At 41.2% G+C, this 14,836-nt stretch overlaps 1 long non-coding RNA gene across 2 annotated transcripts in view; it reads right to left on the reverse strand.

Annotated features, from left to right (window-relative positions):
- Positions 1 to 5,510: 5,510 nt before the first annotated feature.
- LOC140258885 (uncharacterized) overlaps positions 5,511 to 14,836 on the reverse strand; it is a 36,148-nt gene continuing 26,822 nt past the window's right edge. For both annotated transcript variants that reach the window (XR_011905312.1, XR_011905311.1), the window contains exons 2-3: positions 9,176 to 9,242; positions 5,511 to 6,088 (exon numbers count right to left, since the gene is read on the reverse strand). This is a non-coding gene — a long non-coding RNA (uncharacterized lncRNA). The remainder of the gene's footprint in view (positions 6,089 to 9,175; positions 9,243 to 14,836) is intronic.

Raw genomic sequence — 14,836 nt, forward strand, 5'->3', positions numbered from 1 at the left:
GTGGATGGGATGGCTTCCTGTGAAAAGGGCCTCGCTTCACCAGAAACTTCGAAATCCTGACCCAGGTTTTTAACACTCATCCCACATAGGAGGTGTCCCCAAGCAGATTTTGGCTCGGTGCATAACTAATAAAGGCATTGTTCCTGTTGAGTTTCAAGCTGCATATAGGCTGCTTAATCAGAGATTCTGCCCTAATCTCTAATTTAGGCAATCTGAGCAGTAACTCAAACAGCAGCAAGCAATACACAGCTGATTTCCAGAGGTCTGTACAGTATATAGCAGTAAATTGCTAATGAAATGATTTGTCCTTTACTACAACACTGCTTTCACGCTGGCAGACAAGGACAGTAAGACAGGAAAGAATCCCAATGGAGATTCAGGAACAGGTGAGCTCACAGTGAGGGTGTGAGTGTGGAGGCAGGGTGGGCAGCACAGAGATGCAGTCCTTCCTCATCCTCAGCAGCCCTGCATTTTTTTCCCCATGACATTTCATGCTCTCAAAACCACCTACCCCAATCTCCTACTGCTCCTCACTAACTGACTGGTTCACCTGCATGTAGCACAGGTATTCATTTATGAAAACATCCCTTGTCATCATTGCCAGTGTTTTTTAATGTTGAAGGCCACATCAATCTTCATTTTGAGTGACTAATGTGCAGCAGTACATTATCATAAAGCACACAAAGAAAGGAGAAAGTCTTTCATCTTAATATATTAAATGCTAAGGAATAAGAAAATCCAATATCTGATAATTGGAGATGTTAAAAAAAAAAACAACACAGCTGCAAGAGTGTCATTTCTCGTTCCTTATGTCCAGGCCAAACATCTGATAGGCACAATGGCCATGTCTCACTGTGGTACAGAAGCTGACTGGGGTAAAGGCAGAAGCACAGTAGAGCAGACAACTTTCTGCAGCAGTTTAAACTGCTCTGGGGCTGTCAGGCAGCCCGACACCTCTGCAGCCCACAGATTGGATTTTTAACTTTTCATTTACCTTTGTCAGTTTCCACTGCCATCAGAAGGGCTTTTTTCTCTTCAGATACAGCACTTGCGTGCTAGCTGCTAGCAGTCTTTGATGCATGACCGTTATAAATTCATACTTGCCATTTAATACGTACGTAACATGCAGTTGGACTCTCAGTAACAGAAATCTGTTGTGTTTAGGATGCAGGTGTGGAGCTCAGCAGATCTGACATAAAACTCTCCTAACACACTTCTACCTACTACAGGTAAAAGCCAACTCACAAACACAACCTCACAGAAACTTCCAAATGAATTTGAAGATGGTGCCACATTATTAAAGGTGCCCTGAGCATTCAAGGCAGCATTTAGATTACCTCACATGGCAGACAGGACTCTTTATTTTCTGATACTTCGGTTTTGTTCCACGCATCAGTGTCAGATGTTCAGTGGAAATAGAATCCTAGCGATCTCAAAGGCCCTAAGCTCAGCTTAGCCTACACAGTAGTTCCTTTTTAAATGTGACTTAGAAATTCATGTTTTATTGAAAAGGGAGTTAAGCACCCAAACTGCCCAGTGAAATCCTCAAAAATGCTGTACGTTCAACCTCTGTCAGTAGGTTTTAATGCCTTGTCCAAAGGAACTTATGAAGTTACCTTTAGTTTCTCTATGGCTCTTCGAAAACTACGGTCATCTCTCTGAACGTTCCTGGTTTTAAAAATGTAGACAGATTGCTTTTGTCTGCCTAGTCTGAAAGCAGAACAGGAGCCTACACTAAACTCTTTGGCAGACACTTGTTGTAGCATCCTGCATGCCACCAGCAGTGATCTCAAAGAAATAATTAACAAGCAAATCTGTCCTTTCATCTTGCACAATGTGTCATTAACAATGTGCTCTTGTCAAAAAAGACCGATTTCATTTGTATGAAAACCCCAGCAAAATTAGAGTGATGCACCAGCAAGGACAACTGAAATTATGAATGCCGCCCAGCATCCTTCTTAATGTTTGCAGAATAAATCAGAGATACAAACAGAGCCCTTATCTACTTCATCTACTGACAGCAGAAAAGTCTCCTGGCTGCTAACTGGAGACCTGCCACCAAACTGAATTCAAATCCAACTATCTCTTTAGGGACTTTGTAGCAGAAAATGAGGGGGAACAGCTCATGAAGCAGTTACCAGGAGACAAGTACCTGGCTACAGAAGTTACCAGCCACAGCACCTCAGGATAGTGCAGCAAGAGGATTTTGTTCAACACACTTCAGATGTTCTTCGTATTCCCGTCGTACAAAGCTGCTGTGGATAAAATACAAGTAGAATACTAGAAGAAAGTGATCATTATGAGACACATTCTTTTTTATTTTTTTTTTCCATTTCCTAAGCTGTTCTATGAAAATCATAAATGAAAACCGTATTCCCTTTTAACTCCACAGGATTTTTTGCCATTGATCTGAGCCAATTCAGCTTTTCTCTAGATCATCTGGATGACGCATTACCTTTCTGAGAATCATTATTAGGAAGAGCTTCCTTCTGGCAGAGGAAGAACAGAACTTACCCTAGAGGTGATTGCTGTAAATACTAACTTTGTCAGAGAGATCACTGCAGGAACTTTCTAAGAACATTAGACACTCAAAAGAGGTCTCGCTGCCTCTGGCATTCCCATGTGCTGCTGGTGACCAAAGGACTGGCACAGCAGACCTTTCTGGGAACACGCAGGAGCTGTCACACACTGTGATGCTGATCACCAACCAGGAGAACAGCAGGTCAGCTTCTGCAGGGCCTGTTATCTTCCTGGTGCTCTGCAGACATTTAGCCCTAAATACCAAGCTCACAAATACATTCAGCAGTGAAATAGGTTACCCGCTTGGAGAACAAGCACTGAGACCTTCAGTGCCCTCTATTACTCAATACTTACGTACACAAATCCTCCTCATGTTGAAAAAAATTCTGCCCAACTCAAAGCACAGTACAGAGCACACACAGTTTGGCTAGGGATACACAGAATATATGCTAAGGTATCCTAAAGCCCACATACAGGCAAACATTGAATACTTCCACATGTTCTGAGCTGTGTGTCTGTTGTTTAAGGTTCCTCTCAAAGCTGAGAGCCTATTTCAATTTGATTTTGTGCAATAAGATGCAGCTGTGAGAAGACCAAACATTGTACTTCTGTCAGCACTGGGCAAGAAGTTCTCTTACCTAGCCCAGCAGTGACTGCAGCCTGCTGCACAGACCTATGGCACACGTTATCAACTTCATTGCAGGAGTCACAGTGCTTTGTACAGGAGCAGAAATTACCTCCATTTACATCTCCAAGAGCTGCCATATAGATAATTTTACAGGCCACTCCTGGGCTTGCCTTGGTGGGTTCCTACAGACAGTGAACTCATGCTGGCCCCTCCAAATCCTATTAGACTGCTAACCTGAAAGCCCAGCAGCAGGTGAAGAGTTTCGCTGTTGCTGGCAGAGAAACTGTGCCCTTTCACCAGGTACCTCACTGCTATGATGGCATCAGAACTACCTTTATTCTTTCCGTGTTACAGGTACATAATCAACAAACATGTCTGTCCAATCCATTACATGATGATGTGTGTATCACACACAGCACACATTCAAATGCGTATGTTAAGCATATTTTTTAAGTTATCCCATCAGAAATTTACACTTGGATTCAGAGCTAGAATTCACAGAACAGAATGTAGCATACCCACCTTGTGACAGAGAAAGAAAAGAATACATGAGAGATGAGAGATCCAGGACAAAAGGCAGGACGACTTGCAGTGCCTTTCCATTACAGAACATTACTACAGAAGAAGCTGGGTCTTTCATGTCAGTCAGTTAGCTTTTCAATTCTGTCAGAAGCAAAGTGATAACCTTGAATCCTCTCTACGGGGATTTCCCTCCTCTTCTCACAGTTTTGTGTCCAATTCTGTGACTGACAATTAGAAATGCTATTTTGTCCTGACCCACGTGACATCTGAAATGCCAAAGCACCCGGTGTTCAGAGATGATGTTAAGGCACCTCAATAGGTTTCATCTCAAGTTCTAATGAGTGTGACAAAGTAATGATCCATGGAGAGTTTCCATAGAGTTTCTGTAGAGAGAAAAGAAATACGTCACCTGTAAGGTACTTTTGCAAGAAGCTGCAGTGTGCACAGGTGGAAGAGGGCCAAAAAAGCTCCCAAATAAAGGAGCCTGTAACTGCAGCCAAGGATTCTGCACCGTGTATGCTTCAGATAGAACACTTGGGCCAGCCTGTAGATGTAATGCTGTATCTGGAGATCAGTTTATTCACGCTGGCAGACAGATTGTGAAGTATTTGGGCTTTACCGCAATCAATGGCAGCTCCTCTGCTGACCTGTGCAGCATATTGCATGCGCCAGCCACAGTCAGGCTACCTGTGATAAGAGGTACTCCTGTGAGAGAAATTAACCCAGCCAAATCTCTTCAGATTATATTTGCTAACCATGCATTTGCTTGTCACTGCACTGCTTCGCCAGGCTGCAATCTTTTCAGAGAGATAGAGCCAAAAAAAAGGTATTTGATTCTAACGCTCACACTTGGTTTACTCTTCCTGCTACTCCCTTGGGTTTCATCCACCCACAGCTCTTTATCTCCTTTATGAAGACAAGGTCTTCAGTAACGCACCAGTCCATTCTCTGTGTTTTATAGTACCCACTTACTTCCCCAAAGATGAAATACAAATAGTCAGCACCATAATGGTATTTACTCCATTATCTAAGACCTGAGTTCACTGATAATTTTACATGTAATTGCTTTGTTTGGCATATTTCACATTATGCCATTTGGGAAATGATGCCATAACTAAACTTTTCTTTGAAGATTGTCTTATATTCATTAGAAAGCATATACCAAAGCAGTAGTAAAAGTTTTCAATGCCTTGCTTTGGTTGGCAATATTCCGAGTACTGTAAAATAAAAGGCGTTTTGATAATTCCTTTATGAAACAGATCCAGCTTTGTTGTTGTCATTACATAATGCACACGAAAATAATTGCAATTGCAAATCACAAGACTTAATTTTCAAATGCAATGGGCAATATTTCACTCATAAAAACATCCCAGAGCATGAAAGAACGTGTTCTTTCCAAATCCTTGCTGTGCCTTGGCCAGTCTGAACAAAGGACTGATGAGTTAGTGAATAGTGTGAAAAAATGGCTGATTGTCTGATGAGCTGCCCAGAGGGCAGGAAAAACTGCGACTGGTCCAGATTTGATTGAATCCTGAGTCAACTGTCAGTGCCCACACAACCCGGACAAATGGGATGAAAGGCCAACGAGATATTAACAGGAGACATGTTGTACATCTGCTTTGACAGATGATTTTCACACTTCACACATTTAACTAAAGATCACTTTCACAGCAGTTCTTACAAAGCTAAGCCACTTCTAAATGAAATGATTAAAAACAACCGAGGATTAAAGCATCAAAGTCTAAGCTCTCATAAAGCTTATCTGAAACATTAATAATAATGACGAACAAAGAAGGAGTAGAGCACTTACCTACAAAATTTTTAATTAATGAGACACCCATACATCAAAAACCAATCGATGGGTTTATACAGTGCTAAGAGCTTCAGTTGATTTATGTCTCTAACACGGTGAAATACCGAGTACACACCACAAGCATTCTTTTACCTGTGATTAAACAAGTACAATATGGTTTTATAGACTGTCAAAATTGTATGACAAGACTGAAAGAATCACCTTGGCTTCTTTCTGCTTGTGAAACGTCTGCAACCAAGATGTCTTATCAAAATTATGGCTTGAAGTTAACCAACACAGGTGAGCTTTATCTGATGCTGTTTGGGCCTGGATCAATGGCAAATAATTCAATATACAGACACCGAGCTACAGCAGTCAAATGAGCCAAAGGATTTCCTTTCTGCTGTTTAATCTGATAAAGGGCTTAGTGTCAGAGCTGCCCAAGGAACTGCTGCAAATCCAGAAGTGTGAGTTCAAATCCTGATGCTGGGTTGCATGCCAAAGACCGCACTCAGAGCAGTGGCAGTGGAGTACTTAACCTGCATGAGCTGCAAAGTCAAAGGCAGCCAGGCACAGCAGCATGACATGAGGTACAGATGAGTCCAGTTTGATGTGCCATCACCATGCTGTGAAGAGATGAGTGAAATTCTTAAAACCAAGAGAAGGCTTCAGAATCTTTCTTCTCTAATCTCTATTTTTTCTGCAAGAATATTTCTAACATTTTCTCAAGTGACAAATGTTGGACTGCAATAATACTTACTAATTTGTACCCACGTCACATTTTTAATGTTGTCCACCCATATGCACATATAATACTATTTATGAATGAAAGCACATAAGGGGAATATTTGTAAAATAAAGGAAAAGTAAAGGGAATATACTTAAACTTGTCTGACTCACACGCCATTGTGCTATGATTCACAACTGCAGTCTATAGCCTGCTGTACTGGCACAGTCACCAGCCTGTTCCTCCATTTTTCAAGCCAAAAAGATGTGTTAATGTAAAAGTGACAAAACTAATCGATCAGAAGACTAAACATCTTTGCTCCTGATGATTGTTTCTTCTTAGTCAGAGAAGCAGTTCAAGCAAGGAGTTAGCTATTGGCAACTGCTTTTTCTTTTTCACCTAGACAGATCTGATTCAAGCTCTTGATCCTTAGGATCTACAAAGACAAACATGAGAACAAATGCAAGCCTGGGTCCAGAGCAAGTTGATGAGAGGGAGCTCCTGTAAGTGAGGTTCCTAGCAAAATCCAATTGTCTCTGCAGTTTTCCTACAATTGCAGGAAGGCCAAGATTTTTATATCACTGCTGACTGCAGCATTGGGACTCTTGAATGAACGGCCTTTATAGTAAGTACACACAAATGGAATTTTGACACAAAAAGGATGCCTGAGCAGCAACCAGAGGGCTTTGAATTATGGCAAGGTGAAACACTTTAGGAGAAACACTTCAAAAGCATCTGCCATCGTTAAGAATTCATATCTAGGTACAGTCCAGCTTGTCGTGGCTGCTAAGGAGGATGGGCAACATTTATAAGATTTTCAGTAACGTAGAAGAAGAAACATCGCAGCTTAAAATTCAGTCTTCACAGACATACGCTCTCTCTTGAACATGATTCTACTAAGCCATAGCTTTCATTATTCTGCAAGTATTCATTTTCAGTTTGATCCAAAATCACACATACTGCCAAATGTAACACATGACCTGAGGATCCATGTAAGTTAGCCTCAGTGCTTTAACTCTCAACTCAGTGAATGCTCACCTGAATCCCTGAGTCAGCACACTAAGTCACCACCTCACAGGACAGAAATGCCTGAACTAAGGCCAGCCCAACTGTCCACGTTCCTAAGCTGAAATAATGGCTCAGATCTTCTGGTAAGACATGCTGTTCAATCACATAGCCTGTTTAGCCAGTGCTACTCATTCAGAAGCGCTCCAGTCTTGTTAGAGTAACAGGGTATATTGTATATATTCCTTATCAAATGCTGAATGAGCTTAAACACATTCTAAGAAAAGCAGAGGAGCTCTGAACACAATTAGGGAAGAGGAAAAGTCCCTAATTTGTCTGAGGCAAGTCTGGAGCATCCAGAACTGTTTGTTGAGAAAGAATTAAAATAGTTCTGGAATAACGTTTCACAGGATACAAGCTGATATTCCCTAGGAGCATGGCTGAGTTGTCAGAAAGTACTGACTGTAATGCAGTGACAGCTTCTAATTAATCCACTTAGTACCATTAATAGCAATGCCAATGCATACACACACAGTGCTTGCACAACAAACATTATGGAAAACACCTCGCATGAGAGCATAAAGCTGTGATCCTGTGGTACCTGCTATATGATACCTTTAGAAAAGCATGCTCACATCTGAAAACAAGAATGTTCTTTGTGTGCCAGCTTTCTGGAGAAAAAGAAAATCCATGCTTCATTCAAATTCCTTCATAGTTGTATATAGAAGCATTAACAAATACAGTTCTTATCTGGAATTCATACTTGTGATTTGTTCTTGACCAGTCACTGCTCTGCTGCATCACTTTTCTGTCAACCTCTCATCCCTACGGATCCATACTTTTAGCTTCTTCACCTGACTTCATTCTCCAAAGATATATTGTCTTTTTCTTACTGATGGAATGGATATAGGTTATCAAATCTTCTATGTAGATGCTGAATCTTATAGAGAGTGTTGCTGTGCTTACAAAGGTTATGCTGAAGATTTTTGTGAATGTTTCTGCTTATGAGTCCTGATGTCTAGGATGTTTATGGAAAGAAAATGCAAGGAGCACCAACATGGCTAAAATAAACACATCTCAACATTCAAAGTCACAAAACACACTTGTTTAAAGTCTACTCAATGGCATGTGATTTCTGAAACATCAAATCTTTTTGTAACCAAATCACTGCATTTCATTGTAAAAAAGTTTTAATTATTTCATACAATATTTCAATAATCTAATTGAACATTTTCCCCATTAAAGGTCTACCAATAACCTTACCTCTCTGCATTATGCTTTAATATTCCTGTAAGCATATTAAAACATCATTCTACATGTCATGTGTAATATATTATGCACATAAAGAGACAAAGATTTTACCCTCATCAACGGAGCCTTGAAGGAGCTGTTATAGTATAAATACATTGTCTCAACCAGATGTAATTCTTTAGACTAAAAGATAAAAAAAGCCCACAGTGTATTCCAAGCTTTAATTCTCAAAGCAATTGCTGTAGTTCTCAAGTCCATTGAGGAAACTGTTTTCTGAACCAGACATAATGGACCACAAATAACATAAATCAATTATAACTTGCTTTGATGCAAAAATACCTTTTATCCTACAATTTCAGTGAAAATGATTCCATTAAGAACCCCAGCCAATGAGGGGGATTCAATATGTCAGGTACTTTTTCCTTTCAGAAACCAGTTAAACATGTGAAGAAAATTAAATGTATGAAAAGTAAGCTAGAAGAATAAGGAACGTCTGGCATTTATAAGAGACCAGGACTATCATTCACAATTGTGCTGAGATTAGGAATTGTACTGTCAGCAGCGTTATGAGTTCTCAAGATGAGTGAAATGCAACAGCCTACATTTCAGTATAAAAATATATCCCTGTTTGCCTAGAAAACTAATACGATCCCACATTCTTTGCAGGTTTTTGCAGATGGATGACTTTAACTGTAGGTAGCAACTCAATATAAGAGAGGATCTTGCTTACCATTTGGGTCTTCAGTAAATGTAACTCCATTGACTTCATTTTCACTAATCAGTTCACTAACAGTCCCCTGTAAAATGAATGAATGGCTGGTTTTATTTGGGTTGGCTTGGTTTGCAGAGCTCAATAATCAGTTTTGTATACCCCTGAGGGTAACACTAAAGTCTTCTCTAGCCAAAGAGTGATTGGGGCTTGATCATACAAATAAGCTTACTAGAGAAGACATGAAATTTCTTCCCATAGTAGTTGTAGAATCTGGTCATGCACTCAGAATATTTGATAGTGCTCATGTAATCTGCTATCAGCGGCTGAAGTCAAATGTAAATCAAACACTTTCCCATTATATGTAACTTATTTGTAAATATTAGTAATGTAATTACTATCCGCTTAATGGTACTAGAGCAGACTATTAATCTTTGCATAAGGTACCTGTGTAGCTATCAAGAAAACCTATTAGCTTTATTTTTAAAGTGTTTGAAGAAATTAAATTCTTCCTTTGCCAAACATGGCAATCGATCACTGCTGCTCTCCAAAGGTCAGTAAAGATCCTGCTTCTGCCTCTGGCCCCGTCTCACTGTGCTGATGTGTTTCTGTGGCTGTGTTCCAGGCCCTCCTTAGGAAGGCTGCTCTGCAGTAACCCTCCCATTGCCTGCTTTGGCTGCTTTCAAAAATATTTGACTTTATGTACTCAAAAATAGATTTCTAATATCCAAACAGAGTCAGAAGAAAAGAAAATGTGCATAAGAGCTCCCCTTTATGGTGCTTTTCTTTCAAATAGCAAAAAACGTGCAACTATAAATTCCACACAGAGCTACGGTAATCTGAGTACTGGTCACATAAAACTCAATTTTACATATCCAGAGCACAAAGAGAACTCAAAAAGGAAAAGGATAGAAAAAAAGAGGCTGAACCACCCAGCACACAAGCACCCAGAGGGTAGGAAAGTACCACTTCCTCTTGAACAGCCAAATGCTATGAATCCACAGAAAGCTTTCAGATCATCCAGTTACCTAGAGCCAGGTTTAACGCAGAGAAGGTGATGGAGATGGGGGATGACTCATCTATGCCTCTATACTATGAGCTGTTCATTCTTTAACTGCAGGAAATATAATAAAAACTATGATGTCCAGATTGCTGACCTCACAAGAAGGAGCATCCATTAACAGCCCCCAAAAAGCTGCCAATTTCTACTGAGGTAACTGTGCTGAAGAGAGAAGCATAGTCCCTAATCCACACCAATTTTCCTTTCTGTTTGGGCTGTACAGGATAGCCTGTTCCACCACGTGCCCCATCCAGTCACTGAGCAACAAAAAACACCTGATCCTGACAGAACAGTTCCCTCTGCTTTAAAGAAAAACAACAAAATCCCGTGGAATGGTGGAACGACTCAGGGAAATTCCAATCCGGCTTTTTTTAAACTAAATTCCCACAAACATTCAGTCATAGGTAGCTGGCACTGCAAACATCAGGATTTACAGGTCTTAATCTCCTTTTCCCAATACACCTGAGGAATCCTCATCACATTTAAAGGCGCTTTCTCACTGTACACATATTAGCATTTTATGAAAGAAATAATTAGCATATCAAATGCTGGAGATCAATTAGCTGCCAAAGCACCAGTCTAGACACAAGCTCCTGACACTTGTAATAAAATCAAAGCCAAGCTGGCCGAATGCTACTGCTAACACAGTATGGCTTCTCAGAACAGCAGCAGTAAACGCTCATTCATTACCCTCCACACCAGCAGCGCAGGAGCTGATTATCATCTGCTTCCATTTGCCGCTATTGTCGAGCCAAATCCTAAATGAGTTCACAGTTACAGTGACTACTCTTCTCCCATCTACGTCTATTGACTGTTTTTTCACCACAGCCACGTGCTCCCTGCAGCTCCCGCACCTCCTCGGGCAGAGCCCAGGCGCTGCTCCTCCAGACAGCTCCTGCAGAGCCGGGGCTGCGCCTGGCGCGTATCACAGCTCGGATGCAGAAGTTCTGCTGAGCCCAGAACTCTTTGAGGTTTTGAAGGAATCTGAAGAGGATTTAACTCGTGATGATGAAACAGGGCCAGAATGTTGTGCTGCACAAAGCAGAGATCAAATACATTTGCCCTCATAAGAAATAAGAAAAATTGTGAGAGCTGTAATGCCGTGGTGAGTTGAGAACGAACAGCCGGAGGCGATACATGCCCAGAGAGCGAAAGATGCAGCAGAACAGCAGCTGAGCACCTCATTCTGCAGTCTAAGTATGATGTATTTCTCATGAGATTTCCCTATACATAAAAAAAGAGAGATTTTTCTTTAATTAAATGTAATCAGATCAGAAATCAAATGTCTGCTCTGAACGCACCACACAGCTGTATACCAAATGCGTTCTGACAGCAAAGATCCTCCACTCCCCACTGACGCTCCGCTTCCTCCGAAAACCATCCTGCAGTTCTGCTTTCATCACCAGCCACAGAGATGGCTCAAATACCCACTGCCATTATCAAATGGCTGTCTGCAGATACTATTTACAACCACGCATTCAGGAAATGAAGGTGACTGTCTCTGACTGGAATTTCATCCACAGGTTACAGCTCAGACCATTCAGGAAAGAAACCGCAGTCAATAAATTCATTCAATACTGAAAATGGAAACGCAGGTGAAAGCTGCAGCCTGCTACCACTTGGTTACCTTGTGACTGCCATGGAGCGTTCTCCAGCACACTGCATTTCTCTCTCACCTTTCCTCACTCCTCCCAAAGGATAATCAGGAGTCAGAAGCTTGGCACTGGCTTCACATGCAATGTTTTGAGCTGCATCCCAGCAGGACACTGGTGACAGACAGCAACTTCCAGTCAGCGGTGCTCAGCTGAAGCCCTTCCTGAAAAGGCCAGCTGCACAGATCTACTACTTCAGGAAAACAATTCATTTTAACTCCTTATTGAAATATCCAATGATCATCCTCTTGTTTTTAAGTGGCATGTGGACCAGACATCCAAACTTAACACAGCCTTCATTCCCAGGACTTCACTTTGTGGTGTTTGATAGGCACTGCCTTTTCTGCTGTTAGGAAAATGAGAGTTTCTCTCTTCTGTTATTAACTGGACCTACAGTGCTTTTTGCAGGGAGTTCTGAAGGCTGTAATTTCTGTTCCCTCCTGAGCTGCACCCACACTCACCTCGTACAGTAAAGAGACAAAGCAGAGGGGAAAGAAGACTCTTACAGCAATGCAAGCCAGTGCCACAACACACATTCAAATACTGCTGGTTAGAAATACTTCTTAGTTCCATTTGCTGCCATTATCAGTGATTTAATGTAATGATTACAAATGAGATCCAACAAGTACACAAACGGTACTCTAGTAAGAAAACACAGGTATAGTTTAGACCTTTTGAACAAAGTAATGTATTATTTATCAAGAACCGAGCAACTCCTAAGCATCAGCACTGAGCTCCTACAGAACACTACAAATTGCTAAGGATGCTCTGTATACTCATTTGTGTTTGATTTGCAGCACATGACGCTTTATGCTAGTAATTATATAAATCAGCAGCTATGAACACAAAGTCCTTCACAGTCCAGCACAGTACAATGTAACAGTGCAATCCATTGAAAAGCAACAAAACAAAAGATACCGACATCCATCCAAAAAGGCAGCGCTCTCAGCACAGCTGGAAGAAGCATTTATTATCTACACTCCCGAGGGCTTTTCATTCACATCTACCATCATGTTTACCATCTGCAATGAAGATGAGTTAGCAAAGCAACAGCCATTGTGGGTTTTGTTGTTGTTGTTGTTGTTGTTTTTTGTTTGTTTGTTTGTTTCCTCCAAAGAAATTAGAGTTTGGTAATGAAGGAAGCCACAGAATGGGGGACCTTTAGTAAGGTGAGCTTGGAGCAGTCTGGGAGGAGCTGCGTCACACTGATTCCTAGTTTTGGATATGTACCTGAGGTGAAATGCTAAAGATACACTGCGGCTTGCCAAGGTGGGCTGCTGTGTTTTGCAATAAAATAAAAAGCCACCGTGAAGCATTTCACATCTTCCACTTAACCAACATACAGAGCACGGGTCTTTCACACAACAGCCTGCTGTGGGTTTTCACCTGCATGCACTTGGCAAACAACTGTTCAGAGTAAATGCAACTTCTCCTGTGACCCTTCGGACAGTCTTGGAATACATTTAATTCTATGAAAGAAGTTCTTACCACTTGGGCCAATATTCTGCATCTCAATCTCAGGTTACAATCAAAACAGCTTTGCCACATTTGCCTTCCACTTAACCACAAATCTCTACTTCCCACACAATTCAATGTTGATCTCACAGCTCTCCAAATTCTTAGAGCTTCTCGTCTGTGCACAGCTCAGTGCAATCCAACTTGAGCAGCTCTACAGTCCAGTTTGCAGACTGGATTGGAGCCCAAGGTTAAGATACCCATCAGGACTGGCTGCCTAAGACTGGGTGCTTATTTTGATGTGTGTATTTCAGTAATAACCCCAGATCAGATCAGAGAACTCCTCAGACAGCTGGAGGCTCAGATGCTATTTCCTCATTAGCTGGAAAGGCTGTGCAGCATCTCCTCCTGCCCAGGGAAGCCCACAGGCTGCAGCAGCCAACAGGGCCAGGAGCCCCTAACCTTCTTGCACAGTACTCACTCTGCTGCATGAAAGTGGATGAAGGACTTGTATGTGAAAGGGAAAAAACAAACATGATGCTATTATTCACATGAATTATTGAATGGAAATTTAGAACCATTTCAGCACTGGGCATTTACTGTGCTCAGCCAAACTACATGCCATTTATCATCAGCTAGAGAAACAAAACAAAACGAGTAGTAGAACCCAGCTCCAGCTATCACTGTATGATCAACATCCTGCCAATAGATACTAATTAAGAGATCTTTCTAATGTTGTAGAAACTTTTAATTTGCCAGCATTCTGCCTGCACAAACACACAGGCATTTATAAAACACAGAGTGGGTAAAACACAGAGTGGTATAAAACACTGAGTGGGTATGAGACAGGGTTTGTTTACCAATTTATTCCTGAATAAAATGAAAGTACCTGCCCTGTCATGTTCTACTGCTGATACACTTCAGAAATAAAATAATAAATTCAGCCTTCATGCAGGGGAAAAAAAAACCAACAATATGTAATAAGGTATATTTCCCCGAATCTGATAAACAAAATCCCAGAGCATCTCTCAAAAAAGTCAGAGCCTGCACTTTTCAGATACCTGTGCTCCTGGCAAAATACCAAATTATACTTATCTAGGAAACAAGATCTGCACAAGGCATCAGGGACTAACTTGGAGATGTAACTGAAATACTTCCTCAGGAAAAAAAAAAAAAAAACACAAAAATAAGTATAGGAAAGGAAAGATGGGTTATAGAGAACACCGTGCTTGGCTTCATTAGTGCTCAAAAACAATTCTCCCCTTCACACAAAAAACCAATTTACCTTGAATTACAAGATGCTATCAAAAGATGGCTGTAGCTCACATTCAATAAAAGGGCTGAAGGTGTGGAACAAAGAGTCCTGACATGGCCATTATTCCTACAGTGACGTGGGTGAGCAGGAAGCAGCCAGGGGATGTGTTCAGGATATGGAACTCATCACCAGCATGCCATTACCAGCAGGCAAGCTGCGATGAAGGAGTGACCTGTGTCACTGAACAGGGCCCGTACACA

Source organism: Excalfactoria chinensis, chromosome 14, assembly GCF_039878825.1.
Source record: "Excalfactoria chinensis isolate bCotChi1 chromosome 14, bCotChi1.hap2, whole genome shotgun sequence".
Lineage (NCBI taxonomy): Eukaryota > Metazoa > Chordata > Aves > Galliformes > Phasianidae > Excalfactoria > Excalfactoria chinensis.